Here is a 21,598-nt window from a genome sequence, read left to right as displayed (position 1 = left end):
TAAAACCCTAAAACATTTTAAAAGGAGATTGAATGAATAAACCACAAGACAAACAAGGCTTCCATCAAAAATACTACGAAAGAACAAGTTCTGTGTAAACTTCTCAACAAAGGCATTTATCTTGTTAACATAATGACTCTCTATGATAGGCTTAATCTTAGAACAAAACCCTAGTCTAGAATTTAACAGGCCATTTACACCATTATGAATATGGAAACCCTCAACAACATACTCCAACTGTCCGGGAACAACAAGCACCGAATCAACCATTTGAATCTCTTACTCTGTTAATAATATACAAGTGTGGCTAGGCAGGACATACCTGTAATCCATTAGGTGACTGATGCAAGAGGATGGAAGCAAGGTCTGCGAAACCCTCCATGGTGAACTTTGAGCACCTCATGTTCGCTTCCGCAACACCTGCAACCAGAAAATGACAATATGTCAATGAAAGCTAGCAGTCAATGAACTAAATGTAATACCAAAAGGATATAAACCTTATAACTTGCCTGGATCTTGCTGCACCTAGGAAGCGAAGCCATCTACACCAGCCATGGTAACCTCGACACTAGACAAACCCTCATGAATCGAAACCCTGGTCGCATAGCAGAACTTACCTGAAGCGAAACCCTAGTCACATAGCAGAACTTACCTGAGGTGAAACCCTGGTAGTGGAGCTGAGAGCTAAAGAAGAGAGGTGAATAATGAATCTCATCACCACCAAACAAAGTGTTGAAGATTTCCAAGAAGAAGCATAGCCATCTGATCAGAGCCTGAGTTTCCACACCGTTGATGAAGGGAGGTGAACGAGGTAAGGAGTACAGCTGGTGGACAGTTGGGTGAACGGATGAAGCCTGCTCTTGCCATGTCTCCCTAGCAGAGCATACCATTAATACAAAATCAAATTTCAAACCAAAACTGCGTGTGACTAGAGCTGAGAAGGATTTGATTACATAAAGGAAATCACTTGTGAAATTACATCCCTATCAGAGCTCAGTTAATCGAAGGATTATTGCATACAAAAATCAGACTAAGTTTCTTACCTATGTACAATTCATTATATGCCAATACAGATGTAAATAACTTATAACCATGCCTTAATTGAAATTACAAATAATGGATTTATTTTTTTTTTGGTTTTTTCTTTTTTATTATGGAGGTGTGACAAGGGAGGAACTTTCATGAACATTGAAACTTTAAGCCCATAGATTATGGTATTTATTTTTAGCTTTTTTCAGTTTAGATTGTATTTATTTTTAACTTTTTTTTTTTAAAGGATGATTTTATTAAGTATATAATTTAATTTCCATGCATATATGTTATATATTTTATTTTATATTGATATGGACAGGTGTATTTCTTTTGGAATTGTATTTTTATTATTTTGGAATATGATTTTAAGAGTTTTAATTTATTTATCAATTACTAAAATAGTAAGAATTTAATTTTGATACAATATTCTAAATTATTTTTAATAGTAATCATAAATTAAAAGTTTAAATTTATTTCAAAAGTAATTATGCATTTTAATAGTTTGTAATCAAATTAAATATATATATAAACATGTGTTATAAGAATATTGTTAGGGTAGTTCAAGTAAACTCTGGTTTTTTAGCTCCAAGTTTATGATATCCCAGGGTATTGACTCATATTATTCAATTAGAATATAACGTATTTAAAGGTAGAAGATGAGAAGTAAATTTTCCCTTGGGAAAATTTGGATCCCAAACAATAGTGTCTTTAGACACCACCACATCTCTAGGTTTCATGATCTTAACAACTAGTATCAAAGTTGTGATCAAAGTTGTTGTCTATTGATTAGGGCATGGTTATGAATGGGCAATGTTATTTGAGAAATATGGAGAACACATGAAGAAGAAAAGATCAATATGAAGATAAAACCTAAAGGTTTGTAAGAACACAACATCAAAGCTTGACCGAAGGAGGAGGCAAGGTTCATGAACTTAAGGACAGGTCTGTGACACATGCAAGTCATGCATCGTTGTGGCCACACATAGGTGCATACACTATGACTTTCAATGATGGCTTGGAGGTCATGGATGTCACCAAAATGAAACCCTTAGAAGAATGTGATCATGAGATATGGCTTTATTTGTAGGCATTAAAATGAGAACTTGAGAATCTAATGAATAGGAGATGAAGTGATGCAGGAGCATTAGAGCTTCCATGTGATCAAGCTTTTTGGAGATAAAGCTCCAAACAGGGCTTCAACATGGAAAATGAATTTTATTTCCTTATTGTAAATAATTTTAATTTCTTTATTTCTAAAACAACTATGGATAGAGATAAGAAAAAATATATAATATTTTAGCATGGGAAGAATGAGAGATTCTATGGATAGATTAAGTGACTTTAGAATTTAGAAAAATGTGATTTATAGAATGATTTTAGGATTTAGGAAAATGAAATCTATGGAGTGCTTTTAGGATTTAGAAAAGATATTGCATTTCTTAATTCTACTTATTGTAAGCCTATGAACAATGAGAACTAATGAACAAATTAATGTTTAATGAAGCTCATAGAGAGAAGCAAATGTTGGTGTTGTTAATAAAATAAAGTTTCATATCTTTTTTTGCATGAAGTGTCTATGCGTACAATAATTGAAGAGTTCTTATAATTTGGAATTAGTAGAACTGAGTGCTTATGTATGTGAATTGGGTAGATAAACCTTATTGAAAATTTAGTGAAATTATATTTAGTGCATGTGCTAAATGGTGGAGAGTGGTATTCTTTTATGAAGAATAATTATTGAATATGCTTAATGGAAAGAAAGATAATGGGTGCTCATGAATTATATTTTTATATTATGTGTGCATGGTGAATGATTCAGGAAATATTGTGAAATGAATGTAAATACACAAATGTGTATGGAGTGGATTCATGAAATTGGTGTTAGCGTAGATTTGGTGCCATCATGAAGGAAGAAAATCCTCCAAGGCATCATAGGTGACAAGTAATATTTTGTAGAAATTCTATCAAGTTTGCGGTAAGGGGGTTTGAAATAAGAGGGTTCGAGATAAGAAAAGCAAGAAGTTAAAGGGGCTTGTTGATCTTGACAAAGAAAAGTCCATTAAAGACAATAGGTGGAACACATGGAGTGTAGTGGTACACGAAATTATCAAGTTATGCAATGGACCACTTGGATAGGGTACTCGTATCCCAACTTGAGTGGGGACCTGTGAGAATGTGTGATGCTTCAATGAACCATGCATGTGAAAATGTGTCCTATGTAACTAGTGTATATAATTCATGTACTGAGGTAAATGGTAACCTCTTTATATGAACTTCCGCAAAGTGATTCGTACTAGGTTAATGTTCTAGAGGCAAGCTTGAGGAGGGATTTCTATGGTAGTTAGGGTAAACTTGACTCAGTCAAGGTAGTTTTTGAGCTCTAGATTTATGAGAATCCATTTATTGTAACAAAATATATTTACATGTTGAAAATCTTATGATAAAATTGGAATAAATCTGCATAGTTAAAAATCTAGTTATATATTATTTAAATATATATATATATATATATATATATATAAATTTTGTATATCTTAATTATATATAAAATATTAAAATAAATATATTATAATATATTAGTTAAACATAGTTAAAATGTATGTAACATTACACTAACATGATTTTTCAATTAATTAACATTAATTTTAAGTTATATAATCATATCAACTACTTTTCCAATGTAAATCATCTAACCACTTAACAATAATTTTAAATTGCATAGTTATATTAATTATTTTTAACCTAAATAATATGAAAGAATTATAACATCTAAACAAATAAAAAGCATTAATGAGAAGGACAGATATCTACTTCTAATGAAAGAACAAGATCTTCAGAACCTTCTGGAAATTTGCAATAATTGACGTATATTTTGTTACGAATTCTTTATTCGAAATGCAGGCGATAAATTAAATATCAAGAAATTGGAAAAACAAAACTTTCAAACTCTTTCACACGAAAGGAAAATAGAAAAATAAGCAATTGAAAGAGTTATGTGCCGTATAGTCTAACTAGCATTTGCAACTAATGTTACAAAGGAAACATCGTAAGCCATAGAGTGTGGAAGAATATTGAAATGTGAATGGGCATTTATGAAAGCAATTGTCATAACAAAAACATCACTAAGGGTTCCAATTCCAAGATAACAATTTATAGGTTGACAAAAATAGATTAAGACAGGGTTACATCTCTTGTCAAGTATCTGAAACAAGAGATCATAACAAAACACCCACCTCATTCATGAGCAGTCATTGAACATATAAAGGCTATATGACAAGCATCCCTGCAAGATATCCATATAAAAGCCTAATACCAGCTATGCTCGCTCTGGATACTGTTGTAATCATCCTTGTGACAAAACATCACTAATCGTGTGCAAATTGCCCTGTTTTGTTGCCTGAGTAATGTCATTCAAATAAGGAAGAACCATTCTTGAGACAAAACACCACTAACTCTCTGCAAAATGTCATGTTTTTCTACCTAAGTAGTGTCATTCAAATAAGGAAGAACCATTCTTGAGACAAAACATCACTAACCCTGTGCAAAGTGTCATGCTTTGTTGCCTGAGTAGTCACTCATTCAAACAAGGAAGAACAATTCTTGAGACCAAACATCACTAAGCCTCTACAAAGTGTCCTGTTTTGCTGCCTTACTGTCATTCAAATTAGGTTGCACTGGGGCTATCCCTGTCTACTGAGGGGAAATAGAACTAATGAGGAAGATCGGAGCATAGAATTGAATAATTATGCAGAGCATTGATTCCAGTTGGCTGTGAATCCAGCCCCATTCTTATCATCAAATGGTGAAACTCCACTCTGGACAGCTAAAAACAGTCACCAAGGGCTTGCAGACTACTTCCTCAATTTATCCTTTGCACTCTGACTTATTTGTAATGCAGCCTAGCATGTGAAGGGTGTGCTAGTTAGCAGAGTAGGGTAAAGTCTAAAAAAGCGATAGATGAGCAAATCCTAAACTCCAAAATGACAGGAACCATGGCTTGTAATTGTAGTCATTCTTTTAACAAAGATTTCCAATAAATTCTATATCTGGGATGGGAGAGGTCTCGAATACTTTAAAATCAATCTGCGTTGTTATGTTATAGCTTACAGCCTCTTACGTGCATGCTTTGATTTAAATCAATATCACGGTCACTTTATCTTCAAATTTAGAAGTTTAAGGTCACGTTATCCTCAAATTTCACAAACCATGCCTCACATGAAGAAATGGAACAGGAAAGCATCTATAGTCATGGTCACTGTATGGGGAAATCAATTTTGGAAGAGTGGGAAATAATTGCAGCAGAGTCTTTAGTCGTGGCACAGTCTTTAGTTGTGGTCACTGTATGGGGAAATCAATTTTGGAAGAGCGGGAAATAATTGCAGCACAATCTTTAGTCGTGGTCACTGTATGGGGAAATCAATTTTGGAACAGTGGGAAATAATTGCAGCACAACAGGGCAATCTTTTTTTTTCATAAGAAAAAAACGTTGATTTTAGAATAGTGGGAAATAATTGCAGCACAACAGGGCAATCTTTTTTTCATAAGAAAAAAATGCTATTTTATTATAAACGATAAAACCAATATATGTGCATTGTATTTTCATGCAATTTGCAGAAATTGGTTCAGCATGTAAAAATTCAGGAGAGAGAAAAGCCCCTTCATCAATGATGTATCCTCTCACATTTCATCTATGGTTTCATATTAGAAAATCAACACTTTTATAATCCTTGGACATAATAAGCCCCATCATTTATGAATGAGCTTATAACAAAACATGTATTTAGCATAAGAAGAAATGCACAAGCTAGTTGATATAATTATGCCATTTCATGTAACGAGTTGTCATTGTGCATATCAATAACCATGAGCTTTGAAGATTCAGATAAAAAAATGTATCTCATAAAAGCCTCATGTAAAAAATGTTAATGATTGAGAACACGGCAAGCTTGGTGTCATTTATAACAAACAAGATTACGTGCACTTGAAATGCTAGGTTGTTGAGACATATTGCAGATTGAGACATGGCAGGTTGTTGAGACATATTGCAGGTTGAGACATTCTTTTTGAGATAAAGTACATCAAGACTATAAATGCAATTCTGTTTTGAGAATTCTTAGTCTCATAAATCTTACATGGTCTCCATGCTTTTCAGTGGACGTAAAGAAAAATATGAACTGCACAATTTACATTTAGGATCCGACTTCAAATAACACACAAAAGTAAAGATCAGGCTTCGGCAGTAATGACGACGAGTAGATTAAGCCATTAAATTACAAAAAACTGTCTCCGGATAATAAATATTACTGCTCGATGATGAAAGTATTACAACTTTGAAGAGTTAGGGGCATATTGTTATGGAGGATGATCATATATAAATAATTTATAACTTAACAACAAAAGGGTCTGTATCAGATAATTCCATCAAAGTATATATGCTCAAGTGCATTACCATTTGCACAAATACACTTGATTTCATATGTACCCAACTCCTGCACCTTCGAGTAAAATTACCAAAAGAATGAAATGCCCCTCAAAATAGCAGTTACCCACTGACTGCATCACCCGCTTCAACATTAAAATTGCTGCATACTCTTTGTGTTGAATATCTCCTGCTCCTTCAGATGCTGCTAAAACATTGCAAGACGGGCTTGTAAGTTAACTAAACCAGCTGCTTTACGTGACAGAACAAAACTTAATTGAGAGACATAACGATCTATGCGGCTCCCAGGTTGATCAATTTCAGTGAGAAGCTTCATTTCCTGAAGAATGAAATAAAAATGTCAACTACAAAGTTAACAAAATGCACACAAAAATTCTGTTATTATGAATAGGTCACAGAGGGACAATATATGCAAATGGGCAAAGGAGAAATGCAAGTGCCATGCCTGCAAAATACAGTCTATTGGACATTCAAAGCATACTCTGGATCGATTGATTATCTTGTTATGTAAAGCCATCAAAGTATATATGCTCAAGTGCATTACCATTTGCACAAATACACTTGATTTCATCTGTACCCAACTCCTGCACCTTCGAGTAAAATTACCAAAAGAATGAAATGCCCCTCAAAATAGCAGTTACCCACTGACTGCATCACCCGCTTCAACATTAAAATTGCTGCATACTCTTTGTGTTGAATATCTCCTACTCCTTCAGATGCTGCTAAAACATTGCAAGACGGGCTTGTAAGTTAACTAAACCAGCTGCTTTACGTGAGAGAACAAAACTTAATTGAGAGACATAACGATCTATGCAGCTCTTTGAGAGACATAACGATCTATGCGGCTCCCAGGTTGATCAATTTCAGACATATTTCAGGTTGAGACATGGCAGGTTGTTGAGACATATTGCAGGTTGAGACATTCTTTTTGAGATAAAGTACATCAAGACTATAAATGCAATTCTGTTTTGAGAATTCTTAGCCTCATAAATCTTACATGGTCTCCATGGTTTTCAGTGGCCGTAAAGAAAAATATGATATTCTGTTATTATGAATAGGTCACAGAGGGACAATATATGCAAATGGGCAAAGGAGAAATACAAGTGCCATGCTTGCAAAATACAGTCTATTGGACATTCAAAGCATACTCTGGATCGATTGATTATCTTGTTATGTAAAGACAAGTGAATTGGTGAAAAAACTGACCAACGTAGGATGATACACCAGCGATGGCACAAGCCAGCAGAAGCAATGCAGAGAAGACTAGTATAGCAAAGCAGTAGAGAACTCTGAAACGGCTCAGGAACTGCTGCTGCTGCCTTGAATTAAATCTCAGCTGCCTGGTCCTCATGATGATGATCCTTTGGCGCGGGATCAAATCCATCCACCACCACTTGATTGTTATAAATACACAGCTCAACTAATCTGAAAAAACAAAAAGCCCTAATCCCTAAGCCTGCTGCAAATCTCTCTGAGGGCGAAGATTAATGTGACCCCAAGGGCCCATTACCATCTCTGTTCTCCTCCTTCGCGAGAGTTTTCACATGAAAAATTGAAGTGGGAATTAAATGGGGAGATCCATTGCCACAGAGCAGAGAAAACTATTCATTAATCAGCGTTACGAAGCATTTGATCATGGTAATTAGGTTCTGTGGATGAAAAACACATTTGGGAACAGTAAGATGCAATGGGCATTTTGGAAGAAAAATTGTTCTGATAAAGGTCTGGTGGGTTCTGACCAGGGCCAACAGGTCCTAGCAATATAAATGCTAGGTTGTTGAGACATATTGCAGATTGAGACATGGCAGGTTGTTGAGACATATTGCAGGTTGAGACATTCTTTTTGAGATAAAGTACATCAAGACTATAAATGCAATTTTGTTTTGAGAATTCTTAGTCTCATAAATCTTACATGGTCTCCATGCTTTTCAGTGGACATAAAGAAAAATATGAACTGCACAATTTACATTTAGGATCCGACTTCAAATAACACACAAAAGTAAAGATCAGGCTTCGGCAGTAATGACGACGAGTAGATTAAGCCATTAAATTACAAAAAACTGTCTCCGGATAATAAATATTACTGCTCGATGATGAAAGTATTACAACTTTGAAGAGTTAGGGGCATATTGTTATGGAGGATGATCATATACTTAGGGCATATTTCTGACTAATGATTGATCCACATACATGGTGGACCATTTTTTGTTGAAATTTATGATTAAATGGATTGAAATTGTAGAGCCTAATTGGCATTGATGGACTCAGTAACAAATATCTACTTCACCCTGATTATGCACTGTGGGTTTCATATACAATTTCATGGAACAAACAAACAATTTGATTAAAATTGTAGATTGTGATGGTATAGCTGGATTCAGCAATAAACATATACTGCACCCTGATTTCTGCAAGATCATGAAAATAAACAAATAATTTGGTTGTAATTGTATTTGTAGATTTTGATAGCATAGAAGGATTCAGTAACAAACAACTTATTGCAGCTGAATTATGGCAGTTGTGAAATACAATTTTCTCAATCAAAGAAACAAGAATATTTTTAGAAATGAGGGCCAAGGTCGCTATTAAATTCACATTCTACATAACAGATAGGTAGAGCCAATGTTTTTAAATGAGATTTTTAGGAGTTTCTTAGTGAAACAATTTGTGGCCAAATCTTGATTTGTGTTGTTTAAACTGGTTTTTTAATTGCATATATAGATTCTGCACCCTCAAAAATCTCTGGGGAACTTTCTTTGTGAAGAGTTCACCTCAATAGCTTGTGATTTCAATGAATCCCTAGCAGATTTTAGACAAATTTAATCAGAAATTTTTTCAAAAAATCACATTTAAAAACTATTAGAATCTAAAAATATCTTGCAATCCTAAAAATAAGAGCAAGTTCAAACCATTAACCTTGCTTTTATCTGCCAGATTCCTAAATATATAAAAATGCCCATGGTTGCCCCTATAAACAACATTTGCTCACCTGAAAACAAAGCACTACTATCAAAGAGAGGGGAGACTGCAGGAATCACAAACAAACGAAAGAGATTGTTAAAAATTGTTGCTTGTTGTAGATTTTGTTTCTTTCTTTCTTGCAGTTACAGTATATGTCCTTACCTTTGAGTATATTGGCTGTGAGATAAGAAGTGAAGAGAAGCAGAGGACACCATTAAAGCAGCAGTAGCAGAGGAGGTTTTGACTGGGGCGATCTGGGAACACGTCCACATTACTCTAAACTCTTGATCTCTCCATTAGTCCTGTGAATGTGTTGCAAGGTCACCCCAGTCGAGCGTGCTCTGTCTCATTTATTCATGTGAGCCCAATATGTAGGGGAAACCTTTTCTGAAACTGAGAGTCAATGAATGTCTGTAATTTATAATTTATTGAAATGAGATTGATAGAGAAGGAGAAAGGAACCGAAATCTGGTAGTACAAGTAGTACACGTGAAGTGTCGAGATGGCCCTAAGATTTATGTTGAGTTAGGTCAAAATTAGATGTTTTCACACATTGTCAGTGGAAGCAATGAAAGGGCTTAATCTCCTCCATATTTAGGTTGAAAGGACAACGCCATGATGGGAGGTCAGTACGAAGTTGCAATGTATGGAATGTACTCCAGTACTATTTTTACCAGAAAAAAATTGAATAGTACACACAATAATACTTTATTATAATAATAGAGCGAATTGAAGTATAGTAAGGTTTTAAGGTGTCAAAGCCAGTGTGAATGCTAACGTGTCTATGAGACTCAGTTAATACAGTGACTATTGAGACTATGACATTAGCTAGGGACTTGCACACCAAAACCAGTTTCTGGCCTGATAAATCTTTTGTTCACGGATGATATGTTACAAATCATATACATTTAACAGCTTGCTTGACCACGGTAAGATAAGTACCATACCTACCTAATGTATAAAAGAAGACTGATAAGAAGGAGGAGGGGCAGGCAGTCCACTGCCAAAGTGATGGTTGCTGTAATTAGTAGAGGAATTGTAAGAACCGTGCTCTAATATGTCTGATTTTGAGTCTGAGTCAGTAAAGAAAAATGCTCAAATGTAACTATGTGCTCCTTCAGCAACCATGATGTCATGGTGACTTGGGAGCTCCACAGGAAATTTGTGAATTTCCAACCATTACATTAACCCACTTGCAACTTCTCTCAGTAATTCTTTCCTCGCATCTCTATTAGATACTTAATAGACATTTTAACATGGGATAATGTCTAAAACACAGGGAGAACATCAAGGTCTACAATGGAATTTATTGTGAGTATTAAAATGTTTAGATATTTGTTTTCAGATATTCTAATATAATCCCAATGCAGCAGAGTGAGGTACAAATGTTGGAGAATTCCTAAAACAAAAAATACTTGTGCCATTTTGACTTCTTTTGAAGTTGAAAATTCTTCAGAGAAATAGTCCCAACAGCAATGACCACGGAACTACAAATAACCATGACTGTCAAAAAGCAATAAATTAGATGTGACAAGATTATACACACAATAATCCCAAAATAGGGACATCCAGTTATGCCACTGCAGTAAGATCACCTGAAATATCACATAGAAAACAGCCACAAACCAAAGATGGCCCATGTGGCATGGCACTGAAACAAAGCCTTTATAAACCAATTGTATAAAATGGTTTTTGGAAATGCTTGAGACCACTCAAAGCAATGATGGGACTGCACAAAGGAAGTTTGTGCAAAGAGGCTATCACATCAACCCAGGAATTTGCATGAAAAGCAATTATATTCCTCCTCCCTTACAGTGACTATTGAGAAAGTTCCAAGAAAGTTACTATCAGTATTCAAAGGAATAAGAAACTTTACTCTGTTTTTTCTGGGGTTCAAAGAAAACTGAAGAGTTCAGAACCTTCTTTATAGTTTCTCTCACAACAAAGAAATAAGCACCGTACCTACCTAATGTATAAAAGAAGACTGATAAGCTGGACGAGGGGCAGGCAGTCCACTGACAAAGTGCTAGTTGCTCTAATTAGTAGAGGAATTGTAAGAACCGGAACCCATTTAGAACATTAAACATTATATAGTGAAAAGCAAATATTCCTCGTCCCTTACAGGTTTTATGGGGCCTAATAAGATCAGAACTTGAAGGAGGTTGAGTGCCTCAGCATGTGTCAAACAATAGATCTGACGGCTACGATGAGGACAGAAAGGCATTTGGGGGAGTTTATTTCAAAGGGAAATGCCTTACGGCGTAATAAGGAGATAAACTCCGTTGTAATAGATGCACTAGCTATTCATCAATAATTATTAATAACATATTGTATCTTCCTTTGAGCTCAATTATGTGACTCAACCCCATCTAATTTCATCATTTAGTGATCTGGCTCATTTTGTAATACATGATGCCATACAAATTTAGGTCTGTGTTTTCAAGTTTTGTAAGCCCAACAACAACAACAAAGGTTGCAATTTATATAAGGACCACTCAAGGAGTGTCGAGAATGCAAGGACATAATAATACTGATTCGGAAATGAAAGCCATGTTAGAATGAAGCATGGCATGATTAGCATGTGCCACATCATCAAGATGACATCAACAAAATTAACTGAATATGCGGACAATTAGATTTCACGACATCACAATGATAACATTAGCACAACAGGTTTAAAACAACAGGTGGCGGCTCCAAAAGGCACCACATACATCTTAGGAGGTAAGCTAAATGGTCTTTTCAATAAAAAAAAAATAGCAATAAATTCTGCCTTTTCAAATTCCACTAGGTCCTATAAAAGTTTTGAGGCCAATTAGCTAAGAAGTTCTATTTTTTATGTTTTCACGTCTAATGATAACCCTAAGCTAATTTTATGTTATTCCAGGGCCATTGAACCCATTGGATTTATGGGCTCATGTCTTCAAGCTGTAAAACTCCTCTAACGGACCCAACAACAAACCAAAGACAAATTCAAAGCAGCAGGTTGGATGGATTTATGAATAATAATGCAAGGACTACACAGAATGAAATCCATTGAGGCACAGGAGCCTGGCACATCATGCATTTTAGGACCAATTAGAGGATGCAACATGTTCAAGGCAAACAGAGGAGGATTGCCACTGATCCTAAATTTAGGAGCGCCTTATCACCGTTAAATCACCTAAATGAGAAGCTGCTATTTACAGTAGTCCTATTATAATGATCAGTCATAGGTCTAAATGTTATTTCATTAAGATGAAAGGCACAAAAATAATATAATTTATTAATTTCTCAGCCAACATTTTAGTGTTATTCAGAAGTCTTAAAGTTATTTACTTATTTTGGATTCGGACACCCTTCAGGGCATATGATAACTATTTTTTTATGATATCTTTTATAACAGCTGCGGTTTTCTTAAATTAATTGCATCCCCATATGCCAGGTCCCAGGTCACACAACAAAACACAAATCTTCATAACTATAATTCAAGCATCAGAATAGAAAGTCATCTCTAAATTTTCATTTTCTGTATAGTGTATATGAAGATTTTTCCCTGGAGCCTGGCACATCATGCATTTTGGGACCAATTAGAGGATGCAACATGTTCAAGGCAAACAGAGGAGGATTCCCACTGATCCTAAATTTAGGAGCGCCTTATCACCATTAAATCACCTAAATGACAAGCTGTTATTTACAATAGCCCTGCTGTTATAATGATCAGTCATAGGTCTAAATGTTATTTCATTGAGATGAAAGGCACAACAATAATATAATTTATTAATTTCTCAGCCAACATTTTAGTGTTATTCAACAGTCTTAAAGTTACTTATTTATTTTGAATTCGGACACCCTTCAGGGCATATGATAACTGTTTTTTTATGATACCTTTTATAACAGCTGCAGTTTTCTTAAATTAATTGCATCTCCACATGCCAGGTCCCAGGTCACACAACAAAACGCATTTCTTCATAACTATAATTCAAGCATCAGAATAGAAAGTCATCTCTAAATTTTCATTTTCTGTATTGTGTATAAAGATTTTGCGGTCACAATGATCATTAGTACAAAGTGAAAAGAAAGAATCTGGAGTTGGTCTTTGCAGAGAAATTTATTCTCAAACATGCAGTCACTATTTTGAGCAAGTATAAGACAATTCTACAAATTTAACAGTAGGTTCATGGCTATAATGTTTCTCACCCCGTGACAGCAATACATCAGTAATCATAATGATTACTTTACTGTCGTGGTGAATGCTTGAAGACATGCAGCCCCCAAAGCTAATTTAGAATACTAATCCATATAAAAGGCAATTTGAGGAAGATGAAACATGATCAGCCAATTAGAGTTTATGAAAATTTAATGCAGAAACCATCACTTGAGTGAACGACATTGAACTCATCAATGTTTTCCAAGTCAGAATCTGCTTCCATATCCTTCCATTTCGCCCAATCCTCTGAAAAATTGTTTTCTTCCCTCAGAGGTGAGGGAACTCTCAATTCATGGGTGAGGACAGGATAAGGATCCTCAACAAACTACTTATTCTCAAGTACCTCTTAGCCTAGCTGCAGGGTCATAGCAAACAAGTCTTTCCAAAATAGAAAACACGTTGTCTGAGCATTTGGGGACATGGTTCTTCAGACCAATGAGGCTTCCATCACCAGGAAAACAAATTTTCCTATAATCAGGAAGCATCCAGGCCAATTTTCTTCTGTTGGTGTCCCAAGAACTTTAACCAGCTTGCTAAGTTGATCAATGTCTAAAGTCCCAGAAAAGAGAGGTTCTAAAATCAAGAGCTCCCCCAGAATGCAACCTAACGACCACAAATCAATTTCTTTTCCATAGATCGTTGCTCCATAGAGCAACTCCGGAGCTCTGTACCATCGAGTTCCAACACCAGATGTGAATCCCTGCATCACCATATCACCTTCATTTTTCCAGCTCAAATCCAAATTCGCAGTTTCTGCCATATCATCAAAATTAGTTTCAACTGCAGTGGATGAATCCTCCTCCCCTTCATTCTGCACTCCCTTAACACTATCATCTTCCTCCATCAACCTTTCTCCTGGGGCATCAACAACGATATCCTCTTGAGGAAGCTCATACTCTACTTCATAGATCGCTTCAGGCTCTTCAAGTATCCTTGCCTGCAAGTATTGATTTTCGAATTCAGAGATCACTAAGTTATTGAATGTTCAGGCATCCTACTGACGAAGAATCACTAAACTTTAAGCACTATTCAGTTTCAATTTGGGCAACTATTAACCTTGCGCTTCTATGCAACATTTGCTCGAATAGTTATAATAAAAGGCAAAATCAATTCATTTATCTAGTTTCCAAAGCGCTTTGAATCAGTCAAAATTTTCAAGATTTTAGATTGAACTTTTCACGTGTGAGATTTGTTAACATTTTGAACTACTACGAAGATGCAGTTAACCATAAACAGGCTTTCAGCATATTTTAAAATATTAAAAACATGAAATGGGAAACAGAACAGAATGTACGAACACTTCAAGAAATAGGGTCAAACAGAGCTGGAGGATTGAAGGTGATAAGAAAAAAAACACAGAAGAGGTAGCAGATGGCAAGCCACTAAATCATCTATACTTACCTATCCAAAATCAGCGAGCTTGAGAATTCCATCACCCAAAATGAGCAGACCTCGGCCTCAGGAATACCATTTTCTCCCTTATTCTTAGCAGACTTAATGACAGAATAGAGATCGGAAGGCAGAAACTCCAAAACCAGAACTGCGTCTTCATTTTCTCTCCAAAACCACTCATAGAGCCTCACAACATTGGGGCACCCACAAAGCCTCTGCAGCGCCTCAATCTCTCTCCAAGAGCTTTGATAGTCATGCACCTCCTTAAGGGCTACTATTAGACCGTCCTCCTTTCTCCGCCCTCTGTACACATCCGAATAAGTTCCGCTGCCGACCCTCTCTAGAATCTCGTAACGGGCACATATTTCTTTGTTGTCGTGGAGACTCCAGCTGCTCTGCACATTGTCCTCCATGTTTTGCATTCCTCAAATCTCCGGAAGACCTGTTCCCATCAAATCTTTTCGAGATTTTAACTCTCAAAACCCGCCCATCAAATCTTTTCGAGGTATTCAAGTCTCAAAACCCTGAAACACTAAAACCCTATGGAGAAATCCCCAATTCCATGGTCCGGAGAACATGGCCAGTGTTTATATATCCCAAATTCCTCAATTCAAACCAACCTTCATAAGCCCGGAGAGTTTCATTTGCCCTCAGAACAAAGTAGACCGAATCAAATATATTTAACATCTGAGCAGCCTTATAGATCAAACACGAACAAGAAATGCAGGAGTTATGACCGAACCGACCCTCCTCTGCAGCAACTCCGCCCTCCTCAACACCCTCGCCCTCCTCTCCTCTGCATCAAACGCAGATATCCGCGCGCAGGACGGGTTCATTCGGTAGGTATTATAACTGATACGTTAACCCTTTTTTAAGGTTTTTTAATGTTTTATTACATTTTTTATTAAATTAGACGGCTGATTTCTGTTCAATCGTCTAACAATAGATCCGACGGCTACTATTAGGACAGAAAAGCATTTTGGGGGGTTTATTTCAAAGGGAAATTCCTTACGGCGTAAAAATATAAGTATCTAGTGTCATATATATATTTAAGAATTGGAACAACCTAAAATATAAAAAATTGAATGAACCGTTCCACAGATATTCATTTTAAGATTTATATTGATTGAAATGGTAACGATAACAAAAAATTGTTAGAACATCTATCATTTTAAATAATTTGTATAAGTACTACAATTATGTTTATCAAAAGTTTTTTGTTTCAATTTAAGATGGATGATGATCTTGATTTTTTATTTTATTTTTAATTGAGGTTTTAGGTTGATTCTTAACGGAATATGCTCAACATATGCTTAGTCTTAATGTTTATCAATGGTTGTAGTTTATTAAAGAGATTGTTAAATTCCATTGACTTTTAATAAAGACAAAAAATTATATTCATGATGGGGCCCACCAATTCCCTAGCGATTTGAGATTATTTCAATTCTAATAAGCTCCTCTTAAGCTCATCATTATTATTTATAACATTAATTTATATGTAACCAAATTTTATTTAGCAAAATGGTCCATTACTTTTAATAAATTTAAAAAATTATATTCTTGCCACATGGGTTCCCGCCCACCAATTTCCTAGGGATTTGACATTATTCCAATTTTAATAAGTTCCTCCATGATCACTTCCTCATTATTATTTATAACATTCATTTATAATTCATTTTTTTCATAACTTTTTTATACATAGGTAATCACGTAAATGTGTGCATTAGTAAGGCATTCTTCATGTTGCAATAGTTCATCTGGTTATATTTATGAAGGCTTCAGCCATATCAACCATATTAATATTTTTAATGTGGTTGTACGGGTAATAAATGTGGTTGATATACGTTTATGGATTTAATCTTAATATTGATATTAATAAATATATAAATAAAATAATAATAAATATATTATAAAATATTATTATCATTATATTATAAATATGATAATAATTACAACAATTATAATGACAATTTATAATAATATTTATTATTTAAACAAAGTCTTTCGGTAGAAATCACATGATAGAATTTTTTGGTGGACAGGTTTCAAACGAACAAGTGTGGTTCATCATCAGGACCAGATGAAGAGCCAGACCATGGAAAAGGGTTAAATAGAGAGAAATGCAGAGACATAATTTCAAGTAACGGCTATATTTGAACAATAATGGTTAAATTATAGTATTAATTTATTAATATATTAAAAACAAATATTATTAAGTAACGACTATATTCAATGGCTAGTTTTTGAAAAAAAATATTTAAATAATGATAGTATTTCATTAATTTATTAAAAATATCAATAGGTAATGACTATATTAAACGGCTAATTTTTGAAAAATAATATTTAAATTAATTTATTAAAACCAAATGTTACTAGTTCTTGAAAAATAATATTTAAATAATGATATTAGTTTATTAATTTATTAAAATATTAATATGTAACAGCTATATTAAACAACTACTTTTTGAACAAAATATTTAAATAATGATATTATTTCATTAATTTATTAAAAATATTAATAGGTAACGACCATATTAAACAACTACGTTTTGAAAAATAATATTTAAATTAATTTATTAAAACCAAATATTACTAGTTCTTGAAAAATAATATTTAAATAATGATATTAGTTTCTTAATTTATTAAAATATTAATATGTAACGACTATATTAAATGGCTAGTTTTTGAATAATATGATAATATTATTGATATTATTAATGATATAATTAATATTGATATTATTAACAAATGTGATTATTAATATTATAAATCATTTGGATTAATATTATAAATGTAAGAGATTAATTTTTCTTTTAACAAGAATGAGTAGTGTTTCTATATATAAATCACGCTCGTTCGTGTGTAAAATTGGGATTTTACATCATATTTTCGAGCCTAATAAGGGCTTATGAGACATCAATTGTTCCCTATCCCTTCCTTGAGATCTTTCCCCATGCTTCCTACAAAAATTTCTCATTTTTGTTAAAAAAGCCTATCGCTATACATTCAACAAAATTGTAATAGTAAATATATACATTTATAGTTTGCCATACAAAAACATTTTTCAAAAAATGCATGAGAGAACATATTACTCCTCCCTCAGTGCTGGAGTCTTCAGATCCAGTCCAATGAATTCTTCTTCATTGCTCCGGTTGTTCTCCTCCAGCTTGAGCTTCACTAGCTCAATTTTCTAATGCAACACATCCACCTTTGCCTTCAAATTGTCGGATGCACTCCTTCTTTTCGAGATGCTACTTCTCCATGGCTAGAGTCTGCTTTTGTTTTTGATGGATACAACGATGTAGAATAGCCAAACCTTCTAAAATCTCCAAATTTCCTACACGCAGTCCTTACAGGAATTCCTTTTGCCACCACATTCTCGAGCTTTTACCTCACTCGATCCCCCTATCCTAGGCCTGCGACAACCCCAAGAACTGGACAAAGAGTTGTGCTCTGTTGAATTGTTGTGAACACTCATGACCTTTTCCAGTATGCCATATACCCCCAACTCTAGAATGCTCGCAATGTTTGCTCCAACTCTCCCACTCGACTCTTCTTATCCACACAATTCTTGACCTCACTCAGACAACCAACACTGTAGATCAACACACAAGTTCCCCTTGTTATAACAAACTCCTCAAGAGATCCCCCTGAAGGCCAACACTTTGACCCAAAACCTGTGACAGATGCTTAGTGACCCTAGCTTCAGCCGCTAGGCCTTCATAGAGACCACCTAAGCAAAGATTAACCATTAAACATAATATCATATCAAATTGTTGCTCCTTAAATAGAAGGTGCATGTCTAGATATTGATGTTGTACTGGAGATTGGTACTCAGGGAGTTGAGATCCCAATGCTCCTCCTTAATTTCCTATCTTTCCGCCATAATTTCCCAGTTCTTCTCCTCGCCCTTCATCCTCACCCACACCTTCCTCCCACGTGTAGCCATAGAAATTCTAAGCAGAGGGATTAAATATTTCTTACACTCTCCCATTAACTTACCATCTCCTATGTTGGTTCTCCAACCTTTGCAATAGATAATATGTCGTGGGGATTGGGTTTTCACGCTATGATATCTCCCTAACCCAAGTGCAGTACCATAATCAAGGAAGAAAACACATTGTTGCAGCGACCTAAGATAACCATTGCCATGAGGCGCAAGGACAAGCCAGGCCAAGCAAAGGTCGATGCAATAGGGACCAAGGAGCGAGATGTTGAATGAAAAGGAGAAGGAGACCATAACAAAATGGAGAGGAGCAAGAACGATAAGGATGGGAGGTTTAATGTGGTGAGAGGAAGAAGGGTGGGGGGTTTAGGGAGAAGAGGTGATAAATGAGAAAAGGGGGGGGGGGGGGGAAGGGGTGGGGAGGTAAGGAAAGATAATTAGTGACTAACCTTGAAATATCCAATTTGTTTTTCATTTCTAACATCTTGGATGAACCAGGAATTCCATCCTCATACCAATAATTGAAACCCATGAATAAGATTAGGGAATTCATATCATTTCCTTTATCTCATCCACTATACTTCTTTTTGCATTCAATTTACAAGCCAAATTTGCTTGCTTATATGCTTGCCAGTTATTCCCTCTTAGGATATGAAAAAATGAAACTAAATCATAGAAGGGAATCATCCCTTGGGATCTCTTTATAATTTTATTTATGTTCATGTTTTTTGCTGATAAATTATAATTCATATGCTTTATGATCAACATTAATTATCTTAAGACCTGAATATTTTTTATGCCCTTTTCTTGTGCCAAGGATAGACTGAGAAACAAACCATAAGATTCATCTTGATTTTTTTCTACCTACTAAGGTCCCAAGCATATCTGCCTTCGATGTTTCCTTCAGGATTAATGAGAATCCCTCCCTCTCCTGCCACCCAAAAATGTAAGCGATTATTGATATTATAAACCCAATCGATTAATAAACCCAAGGGATTTATATTAAACTGTAGGATTAATATTATGAACACTATAAATAATATTATACCCTAGGAATATGAACCCTTAGATTAATAAACACAAGGGATTAATACTAAAAATCCAAGGGAATATTAGTAAACACAATGGATTAATGTTGTAAACCTAAGGATTCATATCATAAACCCAAGATATATAAACCCTAATCTAAATATTATATAAACTAAAATAAATAAGCATGTCCACGGTTTTTCCATGATTGATTTTCATATTGACACAATATTTATCGCAATGTGACATTGGACCATGATTTATTTTCATATTGAGACAATCTTTGTCACAATGTGACATTGGATCATGGTTGACCTTCGATGACCATGGTTGTCACAATGTGATGTTGCACCAAGAGATAATATTTGTCACAATGTGAGCATGATTATTAACCATGTCTATCCATGGTTGACCATGATTGACCATGATTGATTTTCATATTGAGATAAGCTTTGTCACAATGCAACGTTGAACCATGGTTGATTTTGATCTTGAGATAATCTTTGCCACAACTTGCTATTAGACAATTTCTTACCATGGTTAACGATCATTCACCATAATTGATAATGGTAGAACATCTTTGACCAATGTTAACCATGATTGACCATGTTTGATTTTCATATTGAGAAAATCCTATGATAAATTGTAAGATAAATAATATAAATCAAGGTATATAAACCCTATGATAAATATTATAAATGATAAAATAAACATGGCTGACAATGGTTGATTTTTATTTTGAGATAGTTTTTGTCACAATGTGACGTTGGACCATGGTTAACCATGGTTGACCATGATTCATTTTGATATTGAGACAATGTTTGTTCTAATGCGACATTGGACAATGGTTGACCATGATTGACCATGGCTGATTTTCATATTGAGATAATCTTTGTCATAATGTGATATTGGACCATGGTTTACCTTGATGACAATGGTTGAGCATTCTTGATTTTCATATTGAGACAATCTTTATCAAAATACAATAGTGGACCATGGTTGACCATGATTTCCCATGCTTATAAACTAAAGGGATTTATATTTAACCTTAATATTAATATTATAAACCCTATCAATAATATTATACCCTACAAATATGAACCCTTAAATTAATAAACCCAAGGTATTAATATGAAGAAGGGAAGAATATTAAATCCAAGGGATTAATATTAAAATCCCAAGGTATATAAACCCTAAGATAAATATTATAAAACCTAAAATAAACATGGTTGACCATGGTTGGATTTCATTTTGAGGCAATCCTTGTCACAATGTGACATTGGACCATGGTTGACCATGGTTGATTTTCATATTTAGACAAACTTTGTCACAATGCGACGTTGGACCATGATTGACTATGGTTCACCATGATTGATATTATAAACTCAAGAAAATAATAAACCCAAGGGATTAATATTAAAAACCCAAGATATATAAGCCCTAAGATAAATATAATTAACCCTTATATAAACATGGTTGACCGTTGTTGATTTTCATATTGAGACAATATTTGTCACAATGCTACGTTGGATCATGTTCGACCATGGTTGAACCCTTAAATATTATAAACACTTAAATAAACATGGTTGACCATGGTTGATTTTCATAT

General features: G+C 34.6%; 1 pseudogene; it reads right to left on the bottom strand.

Moving 5' to 3' along the window:
* Positions 1–13,665: 13,665 nt before the first annotated feature.
* On the bottom strand, positions 13,666–15,763 carry LOC149243261 (cyclin-dependent kinase F-1-like; annotated as a pseudogene).
* Positions 15,764–21,598: the final 5,835 nt, after the last annotated feature.

This window comes from Pinus tabuliformis, chromosome 8 (assembly GCF_031772625.1).
Source record: "Pinus tabuliformis cultivar Carrire ecotype Pingquan chromosome 8, CPIR1, whole genome shotgun sequence".
Lineage (NCBI taxonomy): Eukaryota > Viridiplantae > Streptophyta > Pinopsida > Pinales > Pinaceae > Pinus > Pinus tabuliformis.
Note: the sequence above shows the minus strand (reverse complement) of the source record. Positions and strands in the feature narration are given on the sequence as shown.